General features: G+C 45.7%; 1 protein-coding gene across 1 annotated transcript in view; it reads right to left on the bottom strand.

Annotated features, from left to right (window-relative positions):
* Positions 1-12,077, bottom strand: part of LOC124011611 (FERM and PDZ domain-containing protein 3-like) — a 127,536-nt gene that overhangs the window by 60,034 nt on the left and 55,425 nt on the right. Inside the window, exons 2-5 of the mRNA XM_046325063.1 lie at positions 4,932-5,044; positions 2,796-2,956; positions 2,402-2,499; positions 1,205-1,250 (exon numbers count right to left, since the gene is read on the bottom strand). The gene's annotated coding sequence lies outside the window, so the exon portion shown is untranslated. The remainder of the gene's footprint in view (positions 1-1,204; positions 1,251-2,401; positions 2,500-2,795; positions 2,957-4,931; positions 5,045-12,077) is intronic.

Raw genomic sequence — 12,077 nt, forward strand, 5'->3', positions numbered from 1 at the left:
CATTTCATGGTAAGGTCTACACTTGTTGTATTCAGCGCATGTGACAAATATAATTTTATTTGATTTATAGCACCATACAGGTTCCATGTAGAACCTTGAACCATGTAGAACCTAGAACCTTAAAAATACACTTTTCATACAGCACCAAAAAGGGTTCAGTTATGGTCACAAGCCAAATAACACCTATTTGGCACTGTATAGAACCATTTGTTTTTAGTGTGTTTGAAAAGTACTTACTGACAATCACACGACACACAGTAAAACATAGGGAGGGAGAGAATGAAGGAGAATGAAGGAAAGAGATAATGTGGGAAAGAGATAATGATGGAGAGAGAGAATGAGGGAGAGAGAATGAGAGAGAGAGATAATGAGAGATAATGAGAGAGCGAGAGGAGAGAGAGAATGAGGTTAGAGCGAATGAGGGAAAGAGAGAATGACGGAGAGAGAGAATGAGAGAATGAGTGAGAGAGCGAATGAGAGAGAGAATAAGAGCGAGGCAGAGAGAGTGTAGAAGGCAGAGAAAGAGAGGGAGGCAGAGAGAGTGAGGGAGGCAGAGAGAGAGATGGAGAGCAGTGAGAGAGGGAGGCAGAGAGAGAGGGAGAGCAGAGAGAGGGGGCAGAGAGAGAGGGGGCAGAGAGAGAGGGAGAGAGAAAGGGGGCAGAGAGAGAGGGAGGCTGAGAGAGGGAGAGAGAGGGGGCAGAGAGAGAGGAGGCAGAGAGTGAGGGAGTCAGAGAGTGATGGGGCAGAGAGAGAGTGGGAGGCAGAGAAAGAGAGGGAGGCAGAGAGTGAGGGAGGCAGAGAGAGAGATGGAGAGCAGTGAGAGAGGGAGGCAGAGAGAGAGGGAGAGCAGAGAGAGGGGGCAGAGAGAGAGGGAGGCTGAGAGAGGGAGAGAGAGGGGGCAGAGAGAGAGGGAGGCGGAGAGAGAGGGAGGCAGAGAGAGATGGAGGCAGAGAGAGAGGGAGAGCAGAGAGAGAGGGAGGAAGAGAGAGAGAGGGAGGCAGAGAGGGAGGCAGAGAGAGAGGGAGGCAGAGAGAGACGGAGGCAGAGAGAGAGGGAGGCAGAGAGAGAGGGAGAGCAGAGAGAGAGGGAGGAAGAGAGAGAGGGAGGCAGAGAGAACAGGAGAAATGGAGGGATAAAGAGATACAGATAGAGAATGTCAAGGAGAAGGTGAGAGAAACGTTGAGCGGGAGCTGTGTATTGTTACCTGGTGAGGCTGCAGCACAGTGAGAACTATGGAGTCTTTGCAGCATCTATAGAGAGGACAGGCAGCAGACACGAGAGGAGAGAGCAGTGTGGAGTGGGTTAGGTAACACTAGAGCTGTGGCTTTGGAAGAAACGGTCGTGTTTTTACCTGCAAGACCTCCTCTCTGTTCTCTATGATTCAATGACTCATCTGTCTCATTATGTTTCCATGGAACACGAGGCTTAGAGACAGACTATTTCCCCATGACTTTAGCCTTCAAACTCACAGAACTATTCCCGCTGTACTGCTGCTGCATTTAATGCAAATATTCTGCTCTTAATGTGTTGTGTGAGTTCACACATTGAATGAGCTAAGAACAACATTTCCTCCAAAGTGTCGTCCTGTCTTAGACTCACATCAGGTGTAGGTTCTAGACTCACATCAGGTGTAGGTTCTAGACTCACATCAGGTGTAGGTTCTAGACTCACATCAGGTGTAGGTTCTAGACTCACATCAGGTGTAGGTTCTAGACTCACATCAGGTGTAGGTTCTAGACTCACATCAGGTGTATGTTCTAGACTCACATCAGGTGTAGGTTCTAGACCCACATCAGGTGTAGGTCTTAGACTCACATCAGGTGTAGGTTCTAGACTCACATCAGGTGTAGGTTCTAGACTCACATCAGGTGTAGGTTACAGACTCACATCAGGTGTAGGTCCTAGACTCACATCAGGTGTAGGTTCTAGACTCACATCAGGTGTAGGTCCTAGACTCACATCAGGTGTAGGTCCTAGACTCACATCAGGTGTAGGTCAGAGACTCACATCAGGTGTAGGTCCTAGACTCACATCAGGTGTAGGTCCTAGACTCACATCAGGTGTAGGTCCTAGACTCACATCAGGTGTAGGTCAGAGACTCACATCAGGTGTAGGTCAGAGACTCACATCAGGTGTAGGTCCTAGACTCACATCAGGTGTAGGTCCTAGACTCACATCAGGTGTAGGTCAGAGACTCACATCAGGTGTAGGTCCTAGACTCACATCAGGTGTAGGTCCTAGACTCACATCAGGTGTAGGTTATAGATGAACAACAACCTAGAGACACATAGCATTGGATTCTTCTCCTCCACTCATTCCTTACCCCCCCCAACCCCTCGCTCTACCGTCCTCGCCCCTCCATCCACCCTCCTCTGTGGTGATATAAAGGATGTTACCTTACAAGGTCTATGACTCTCTCCCGGGAAGCCTCGCTCACCACCTCCTCATTGATGGCCAGGATCTGGTCTCCAGGGAGAAGCTTGCCGATGGACGGGCCGTCTGGGACAGCACGCACACACACACACACACACACACACACACACACACACACACACACACACACACACACACACACACACACACACACACACACACACACACACACACACACACACACACACACACACACACACACACACACACACACACACAGAGGGACGCAGAGGGACACTTAGTCTATGTGTAACAGACGGACATACAGTGGTAGACATCAAACTGAAAACACTCACATCGTCTCTCCATCTATCTCTCACTCCATCGGTCTCGCTCACACACACACACAGATCCCTGCCTACCTGCAGAGACAGAGCGCACGATGACTGGTCTCTGGCTGCCTGCTATGAATCCGAAGCCTTGGCTGGGGTGGCGCTGAATGCAGACCTGTCGAGCTGAAGCTGGGCCAGGAGTCAGGCTACCACTGTCCATACCATCCTGTCTCTCTTCTAACATCGCAGGGCTGCACCGGGAAAACACACACACACACACACACACACACACACACACACACACACACACACACACACACACACACACACACACACACACACACACACACACACACACACACACACACACACACACACACACACACACACACACACACACACACACGTTTAGATGCAAAAATAAATTTAAAAGTGTGTATGTGTCTGTGACTCATTATGTTCCTTATGTAGGGTGTATATGGGGTAGTAAATGTCCTATGTAGGGTATATATGGGGTAGTAAATGTCCTATGTAGGGTTTATATGGGGTAGTAAATGTCCTATGTAGGGTGTATATGGGGTAGTAAATGTCCTATGTAGGGTTTATATGGGGTAGTAAATGACCTATGTAGGGTGTATATGGGGTAGTAAATGTCCTATGTAGGGTGTATATGGGGTAGTAAATGTCCTATGTAGGGTTTATATGGGGTAGTAAATGTCCTATGTAGGGTATATATGGGGTAGTAAATGTCCTATGTAGGGTTTATATGGGGTAGTAAATGTCCTATGTAGGGTGTATATGGGGTAGTAAATGTCCTATGTAGGGTTTATATGGGGTAGTAAATGTCCTATGTAGGGTGTATATGGGGTAGTAAATGTCCTATGTAGGGTATATATGGGGTAGTAAATGTCCTATGTAGGGTATATATGGGGTAGTAAATGTCCTATGTAGGGTATATATGGGGTAGTAAATGTCATATGTAGGGTTTATATGGGGTAGTAAATGTCATATGTAGGGTATATATGGGGTAGTAAATGTCATATGTAGGGTTTATATGGGGTAGTAAATGTCATATGTAGGGTTTATATGGGGTAGTAAATGTCATATGTAGGGTTTATATGGGGTAGTAAATGTCATATGTAGGGTTTATATGGGGTAGTAAATGTCATATGTAGGGTATATATGGGGTAGTAAATGTCATATGTAGGGTTTATATGGGGTAGTAAATGTCCTATGTAGGGTGTAAGTCAAGTACTCCATGTAGAGAGAAATAATGTGTTTGTGTGCCCTACATAGGGAGGAAGTGTAGTGTACCTGTCACATGTGTTTGTGGGCCCTACATAGGGAGGAAGTGTAGTGTACCTGTCACATGTGTTTGTGTGCCCTACAAAGGGAGGAAGTGTAGTGTACCTGTCACATGTGTTTGTGGGCCCTACATAGGGAGGAAGTGTAGTGTACCTGTCACATGTGTTTGTGTGCCCTACATAGGGAGGAAGTGTAGTGTACCTGTCACATGTGTTTGTGGGCCCTACATAGGGAGGAAGTGTAGTGTACCTGTCACATGTGTTTGTGGGCCCTACATAGGGAGGAAGTGTAGTGTACCTGTCACATGTGTTTGTGGGCCCTACATAGGGAGGAAGTGTAGTGTACCTGTCACATGTGTTTGTGGGCCCTACATAGGGAGGAAGTGTAGTGTACCTGTCACATGTGTTTGTGGGCCCTACATAGGGAGGAAGTGTAGTGTACCTGTCACATGTGTTTGTGGGCCCTACATAGGGAGGAAGTGTAGTGTACCTGTCACATGTGTTTGTGGGCCCTACATAGGGAGGAAGTGTAGTGTACCTGTCACATGTGTTTGTGGGCCCTACATAGGGAGGAAGTGTAGTGTACCTGTCACATGTGTTTGTGTGCCCTACATAGGGAGGAAGTGTAGTGTACCTGTCACATGTGTTTGTGTGCCCTACATAGGGAGGAAGTGTAGTGTACCTGTCACATGTGTTTGTGTGCCCTACATAGGGAGGAAGTGTAGTGTACCTGTCACATGTGTTTGTGTGCCCTACATAGGGAGGAAGTGTAGTGTACCTGTCACATGTGTTTGTGTGCCCTACATAGGGAGGAAGTGTAGTGTACCTGTCACATGTGTTTGTGGGCCCTACATAGGGAGGAAGTGTAGTGTACCTGTCACATGTGTTTGTGTGCCCTACATAGGGAGGAAGTGTAGTGTACCTGTCACATGTGTTTGTGTGTCCATCCTGGACCTTGGCCATCCCCTGAGAGGAGGGAGCAGCATGGGGTGGGGTCTCACAGCATGGAGATCGCTCTGATTCTCAATCATTCACCTGAGAGGAGAGAGGATGGACGGAGAGGGAGAGTAGGGAGAGGGGGAAGGGGGGGGAAGAAGGATGAAGGGAGGAGGGATGGGGTGTAGGGCATTATATACGAGATGAAGTGGGGAGAAAGAAGGATGAAGGGAGGAGGGATGGGATTAGGGCATTATATATGAGATGAAGTGGGGAGAAAGAAGGATGAAGGGAGGAGGGATGGGGGTTAGGGCATTATATATGAGATGAAGTGGGGAGAAAGAAGGATGAAGGGAGGAGGGATGGGGTTAGGGCATTATATATGAGATGAAGAGGGAGAAAGAAGGATGAAGGGAGGGAGGGGGCATGGGGTGGGGAGAAAGAAGGATGAAGGGGAGGGATGGGGTTAGGGCATTATATATGAGATGAAGTGGGGAGAAAGAAGGATGAAGGGAGGAGGGATGGGGGTAGGGCATTATATATGAGATGAAGTGGGGAGAAAGAAGGATGAAGGGAGGAGGGATGGGGGTAGGGCATTATATACGAGATGAAGTGGGGAGAAAGAAGGATGAAGGGAGGAGGGATGGGGGTAGGGCATTATATACGAGATGAAGTGGGGAGAAAGAAGGATGAAGGGAGGAGGGATGGGGGGTAGGGCATTATATACGAGATGAAGTGGGGAGAAAGAAGGATGAAGGGAGGAGGGATGGGGGGTAGGGCATTATATACGAGATGAAGTGGGGAGAAAGAAGGATGAAGGGAGGAGGGATGGGGGGTAGGGCATTATATATGAGATGAAGAGGGAGAAAGAAGGATGAAGGGAGGGATGGGGGGTAGGCATTATATATGAGATGAAGGGGGAGAAAGAAGGGAGGAGGAAATACAATTATAGATTGACCTAGGAGCGATCAGAACACTGTTGTAAATTCCAACAGAGTCTATAATATTTAATGCACTCTACATGTTGCTGGGTAAAATACTGAATTGGTATAAGCCAGGAGTATTCAACTCTGACCCCACGAGGTCCAGAACCCGCTGCTTTTTTGTTCTACCTGATAATTCATTACATCCACCTGGTGTCTCAGGTCTAAGTCAGTGCCTGATTAGAGGGGAATCACCCACCTGGTGTCCCAGGTCTAAATCAGTGCCTGATTAGAGGGGAATCACCCACCTGGTGTTCCATGTCTAAATCAGCCCCTGGTTAGAGGGGAATCACCCACCTGATGTCCCAGGTCTAAATCAGTGCCTGATTAGAGGGGAACAATGGAAAAAAGCAGTGGAACTGGCTTGGAGGTCCAGAGTTCAGTTTGAGGGGTATAATCTATTATGTTATAATCTAGGCTATTTGTTGTTATGAAACCACCATCCATTTTCTTTCAAGCACAATTTGTGGTCCGGCCACAGAACAGCATGGCTTCTACACAGGGGCAAGAATCACTATTGTGAAGTTGAAAGTTGCAATTTCACAGAACACACAAACCTTTGCCTGCGTCCCAAATGGCTCCCTATTCCCATAGGGCTCTGGTCAAAAGTAGTGCACTACATTGGGAATAGGGTGCAATTTGAGACAGAACCTCAGTCTCAGTCACAGTCTTCAAAACACACATCTCCAAGACACTCAACATATTGTGTTGTAGTTTCTTCCAAAGCTACTGACTCCAGATATAAAAACCCAGGTGGTAACTGAAGAAGAAGAAGGAGAGTGAAAGAGGATCTGGGGATCTGAACAGAGAGATGGAGTGTTTAGGCCTTATTAAATATATCTCTCATAAAGCAAAACACTTCAAATCTGCGTAAGGCAGGACAACTGACTGAACCTTGCATCTGATGGCTCTGGTGATGAAGAGGCAGCTGAAGTCAACAACAACAACAACAGTCAAAGACTGGGCTCATGTCAAACAACACATTCTCATTTTCAGATGCCTGTGTGGGAGTTAGAGGTAGAGGGAGGGAGATAGAAAGAGGACACAGAGATGGAGAGAGATAGAAAGAGGATACACAGAGATGGAGAGAGATAGAAAGAGGATACAGAGATGAGAGAGATAGAAAGAGGATACAGAGATGAGAGAGATAGAAAGAGGATACAGAGATGGAGAGAGATAGAAAGAGGATACACAGAGATGGAGAGAGATAGAAAGAGGATACAGAGATGGAGAGAGATATAAAGAGGATACAGAGATGGAGAGAGATAGAAAGAGGATACACAGAGATGGAGAGAGATAGAAAGAGGATACAGAGATGAGAGAGATGGAAAGAGGATACAGAGTTGAGAGAGATAGAAAGAGGATACAGAGATAAGAGAGATGGAAAGAGGATACAGAGTTGAGAGAGATAGGAAGAGGATACAGAGATAAGAGAGATAGAAAGAGGATACAGAGATGAGAGAGATAGAAAGAGGATACAGAGATGAGAGAGATAGAAAGAGGATACAGAGATGAGAGAGATAAAGAGGATACAGAGGATACAGAGATGGAGAGAGATAGAAAGAGGATACACAGAGATGGAGAGAGATAGAAAGAGGATACAGAGATGAGAGAGAGATAGAAAGAGGATACAGAGAGAGAGATAGAAAGAGGATACACAGAGATGAGAGAGATAGAAAGAGGATACAGAGAGAGAGATAGGAGAGATGAGATAGAACAGAGAGATAGAAAGAGGATACAGAGATGAGAGAGATAGAAAGAGGATACAGAGATGAGAGAGATAGAAAGAGAGAGGATACACAGAGATGGAGAGAGATAGAAAGAGGATACAGAGATGAGAGAGAGAAAGAGATAGAGAGAGAGAGAGAGATAGAAAGAGGATACACAGAGATGAGAGAGATAGAAAGAGGATACCGAGAGGGAGGGAGATAGAGAGGATACAGAGATGGAGAGATAGAAAGAGGATACACAGAGATGGAGAGAGATAGAAAGAGGATACACAGAGATGGAGAGAGATAGAAAGAGGATACAGAGATGGAGAGAGATAGAAAGAGGATAGAAAGAGGACAGAGATGGAGAGAGATAGAAAGAGGATACAGAGATGGAGAGAGATAGAAAGAGGACACAGAGATGGATTTGAGAGATAGAAATAGAGGATACACAGAGATGGAGAGAGATAGAAAGGATACAGGATACAGAGAGATGGAGAGAGATAGAAAGAGGATACAGAGATGAGAGAGATAGAAAGAGGATACAGAGATGAGAGAGATAGAAAGAGGATACAGAGAGGGAGGGAGATAGAAAGAGGATACAGAGATGAGAGAGATAGAAAGAGGATACAGAGATGAGAGAGATAGAAAGAGGATACACAGAGATGGAGAGAGATAGAAAGAGGATACAGAGATGAGAGAGAGAGATAGAAAGAGAGAGAGAGATAGAAAGAGGATACACAGAGATGGAGAGAGATAGAAAGAGGATACAGAGATGAGAGAGATAGAAAGAGGATACAGATGGAGAGAGATAGAAAGAGGATACACAGAGATGGAGTGAGATAGAAAGAGGATACACAGAGATGGAGAGAGATAGAAAGAGGATACAGAGAGGGAGGGAGATAGAAAGAGGATACAGAGATGAGAGAGATACAGAGATAGAAAGAGGATACACAGAGATGGAGAGAGATAGAAAGAGGAGATAGAAAGAGGATACAGATGGAGAGAGATAGAAAGAGGATACAGAGATGAGAGAGATAGAAAGAGGATACACAGAGATGGAGAGAGATAGAAAGAGGATACAGAGATGGGAGAGAGATGGAGATAGAAAGAGGATACAGAGATAGAAAGAGGATACAGAGATGAGAGAGATAGAAAGAGGATACACAGAGATGGAGAGAGATAGAAAGAGGATACAGAGATGAGAGAGAGAGATAGAAAGAGAGAGATAGAAAGAGGATACACAGAGATGGAGAGAGATAGAAAGAGGATACAGAGATGAGAGAGATAGAAAGAGGATACAGAGATGAGAGAGATAGAAAGAGGATACACAGAGATGGAGAGAGATAGAAAGAGGATACAGAGATGGAGAGAGATAGAAAGAGGATACAGAGATGAGAGAGATAGAAAGAGGACACAGAGATGGAGAGAGATAGAAAGAGGATACAGAGATGAGAGAGATAGAAAGAGGATAGAGATGAAAGAGGATACACAGAGATGAGAGAGATAGAAAGAGGATACAGAGATGGAGAGATGATGAGAGAGATAGAAAGAGGATACACAGAGATGGAGAGAGATAGAAAGAGGATACAGAGATGGAGAGAGATAGAAAGAGGATACAGAGATGAGAGAGATAGAAAGAGGATACACAGAGATGGAGAGAGATAGAAAGAGGATACACAGAGATGAGAGAGATAGAAAGAGAATACAGAGATGGAGAGAGATAGAAAGAGGATACACAGAGATGGAGAGAGATAGAAAGAGGATACACAGAGATGGAGAGAGATAGAAAGAGAATACACAGAGATGGAGAGAGATAGAAAGAGGATACACAGAGATGGAGAGAGATAGAAAGAGAGCGGTATAGTATTATTTTATCTCATGTTAGTGAGCTGCATATTCCGACAGTGTCTGCCTAAAGATGAGACACTGATTAGAATTTGAATGGGACATGTTGCATCAGACGGACACAGAGAGAGAAATATATAACAGAGAGGGAGATAGAGACAGAAAGAGAGATAAGGAAAAGCTCATCGTTATTCAGATACTGTTGATCCATTATGCACACAGTGTCTGGTCGGTGGAGAGGCATGGATAAATACAGGGATGACAAGCCATCAATAACATGGGGCACAGATGAGTCAATGGTTGATATTTATGTTCTGTCACATTTGTTTTTCCTGATAACGACAGAACGGCATTGGGAGAAAATGTCACCTCTCCAATCACAACAGAGCATTAATGGTCCCTGACTAATCTATGACAGGCGATCAATTGACGATTGATATTCGTTTCAATGATCTCTCATCAAGGGATAGACTCATTATAGCAGTTTGATAAGAATGAACTAAAGTGATTAAAGGTGGTGTTCCAAATGACACCCTTTTCCCTTTATAGTGTCCTACTTTTATATGGAATATGGTGGTATTTGGGAGGAAGACATAGCACAATATAAACCCAGCTAGCACATTTGTTTTTTTGTAAGTTGTAGGAACGTATGTTTTTGGTTTCACATTGGTTGTTGGAATGAAGCATACGTTTCCTGACTGGTAAAACAGAACTTTTTTTTAAAAACGTTCTGAGAACAGAAGTGATAATTTCATTTGTTCTGGGAATGTTTATTTTTAGGTTGCAAGGAGGTTCTGAGAACCTTTTACAATGCTCAAGTCCTGAAATTCCCACAGAAGAAGGTTGTTTCAATGTTCTTGGAACAATTTGAGAACATTCCCAATGTTACTCCTAGAATATGACCAAAATTAAAACAAGGCAACAGTAAGCATGTCGTCCCCCACAAATGACGCAGGTAACTAGACATTGTGTGCTGGGATGTTGTTTTCAGAAACTTGTGAAACTCCTCATAAATAATGTGAATTGTTTATGATAATTCAGGCTGAAGGGTGAAGGTATTTAAATCTGAGCTGTAGCATAGACTCTCTTTGATTCTATGTATGAAGCATCATCAGGTGTTGCAAAACCTACTCATATTTTGTGATTATGCATTTATGACTAAGCAGCCTATAGCAGTCATAATGTAATTGTTCTCTCTCTCTCTCTCTCTCTCTCTCTCTCTCTCTCTCTCTCTCTCTCTCTCTCTCTCTCTCTCTCTCTCTCTCTCTCTCTCTCTCTCTCTCTCTCTCTCTCTCTCTCTCTCTCTCTCTCTCTCTCTCTCTCTCTCTCTCTCTCTCTCTCTCTCATCTCTCTCTCTCTCTCTCTCTCTCTCTCTCTCTCTCTCTCTCTCTCTCTCTCTCTCTCTCTCTCTCAACCCTGCCATTTCACACAGATCTTTCTCCCTCCCCTTTTCTCTGCTCGCCTTTCACTGTCGGTAGGGAAGGACACCCATTCTGTTGTGCCATCATGGAGCCTCCTAGGAATTGGTTATTCCTCAGTGGTCTGTGCCAGCTGTATACCATTATGCATGTCAATGGCTTCTCCACACCACCCTGCCAGGGCTGGGTACCATTATGCATGTCATATCTTCTCAGCACCACCCTGCCAGGGCTGGGTACCATTATGCATGTCAATGGCTTCTCCACACCACCCTGCCAGGGCTGGGTACCATTATGCATGTCATATCTTCTCAGCACCATCCTGCCAGGGCTGGGTACCATTATGCATGTCATATCTTCTCAGCACCACCCTGCCAGGGCTGGGTACCATTATGCATGTCATATCTTCTCAGCACCACCCTGCCAGGGCTGGGTACCATTATGCATGTCATATCTTCTCCGCACCACCCTGCCAGGGCTGTATACCATTATGCATGTCATATCTTCTCCATACCACCCTGCCAGGGCTGGGTACCATTATGCATGTCATATCTTCTCAGCACCACCCTGCCAGGGCTGGGTACCATTATGCATGTCAATGGCTTCTCCACACCACCCTGCCAGGGCTGGGTACCATTATGCATGTATGCTTCTCATGCCAGGGCTGGGTACCATTATGCATGTCATATCTTCTCAGCACCACCCTGCCAGGGCTGGGTACCATTATGCATGTCATATCTTCTCAGCACCACCCAGGGCTGCCAGGGCTGGCCAGGGCTGGGTACCATTATGCATGTCATATCTTCTCAGCACCACCCTGCCAGGGCTGGGTACCATTATGCATGTCATATCTTCTCAGCACCACCCTGCCAGGGCTGGGTACCATTATGCATGTCATATCTTCTCAGCACCACCCTGCCAGGGCTGGGTACCATTATGCATGTCAATGGCTTCTCCACTTCACCCTGCCAGGGCTGGGTACTATTATGCATGTCATATCTTCTCAGCACCACCCTGCCAGGGCTGGGTACCATTATGCATGTCAATGGCTTCTCAGCACCACCCTGCCAGGGCTGGGTACCATTATGCATGCCAATGGCTTCTCAGCACCACCCTGCCAGGGCTGGGTACCATTATGCATGTCATATCTTCTCAGCACCACAACCTCAGCCCA

The sequence above is a fragment of the Oncorhynchus gorbuscha genome, linkage group LG23 (assembly GCF_021184085.1).
Source record: "Oncorhynchus gorbuscha isolate QuinsamMale2020 ecotype Even-year linkage group LG23, OgorEven_v1.0, whole genome shotgun sequence".
NCBI lineage: Eukaryota > Metazoa > Chordata > Actinopteri > Salmoniformes > Salmonidae > Oncorhynchus > Oncorhynchus gorbuscha.